Source organism: Chrysochloris asiatica, unplaced genomic scaffold (assembly GCF_000296735.1).
Source record: "Chrysochloris asiatica unplaced genomic scaffold, ChrAsi1.0 scaffold00116, whole genome shotgun sequence".
Taxonomy (NCBI): domain Eukaryota; kingdom Metazoa; phylum Chordata; class Mammalia; order Afrosoricida; family Chrysochloridae; genus Chrysochloris; species Chrysochloris asiatica.
The window spans coordinates 8,598,785-8,600,002 of record NW_006408634.1 but is presented as its reverse complement, the minus strand read 5'-3'; positions in this window follow the sequence as shown (position 1 = coordinate 8,600,002).

The window sequence follows — 1,218 nt, the reverse complement described above, 5'->3', positions numbered from 1 at the left end:
GAGAGAGATAGAGAGAAAACAGATACAAAGAAGACAGACACACAGGCTTGATACAAGCTGCCAGACAGACTGCTCAGTGGTTGACATTTTCCCTTCTCAAACTAACTCTAGGTCGGATGTCTGGAGAGGCGAGAGAGAAGAACACTCGGAGACCAGAGTGGATGCAAAACCGGCAGACAGTCCCTCCATGCCCTGCAAGCAGTAATGCATGCGGGCTTCAGTCTGTGTCCATCTTTTATTTCCTCTCTTTCAGGAAGGGATCTTTACAGAAGAAGAATGGTATTATTCAGACAAGACAATCTTTAAGATAAATTAAACCAGTAAACTTTTCTTGTACAGAGACAATCTTTAAGCCAATAATCCTTTCTTCCTTACTAGGTTTAACCTTTACTTGGATCAAACTGATTGAACCCAGGGTGGTCCGACGGACTTGCCCCCATTGTCCTTAATCCCGTATTCCCAGAATTTACCACTCCACCCCAAGTGAATATACCCCAGGAAGTTCCTCTCCAGAGCCTCCCTGCTTAATCCCAGTAAACCTGACCTTGTTCGTCCTCTGAGGAAGTTTTACTGCCTTGGTTCTAGGGGGAAAATCTTGACCTTAGAAACCTTTAGTCTCAGCTTTAGGGGAATACTCTGGTCTCCGAGTGTTCTTCTCTCTCGCCTCTCCAGACATCCGACCTAGAGTTAGTTTGAGAAGGGAAAATGTCAACCACTGAGCAATCTGTCTGGCAGCTTGCATCAAGCCTGTGTGTCTGTCTTCTTTGTATGTTTTCTCTCTATCTCTCTTTCGCTATTGGACCCCATCTTCGGGTCCTCACCCCCTTGCCGAGGCCAGACCCCGGCAAGGTGAGATAAATCAAATTGTAGCAATTTACCCTTGTTTCCATTATAATAGAATTTATTATTATTATTTTTAATCTTCCTCTAGTCATTGTATTTCTCTGTGGATATCCAGGACTCATGTATGAAATTACTAACAAGCATAACTAAATAATCAGATGAGGGACAGTTTGCTATGCCTGCTAGATGGCAAAGTTTATTCCTCAAAGCTTGCGGTTGGCACGGTCTGTCACACTTGGGCCCACGTGGCTTTGAACTCCTGACCAGGTCAGTGTGGTCTACAACATCACCTATACTCATGAAGGTTGTTGTTAGGTGCCATCGAGTCAGAACCGACTCATAGCGACCCCATGCACAGCAGAATAAAACAATGTC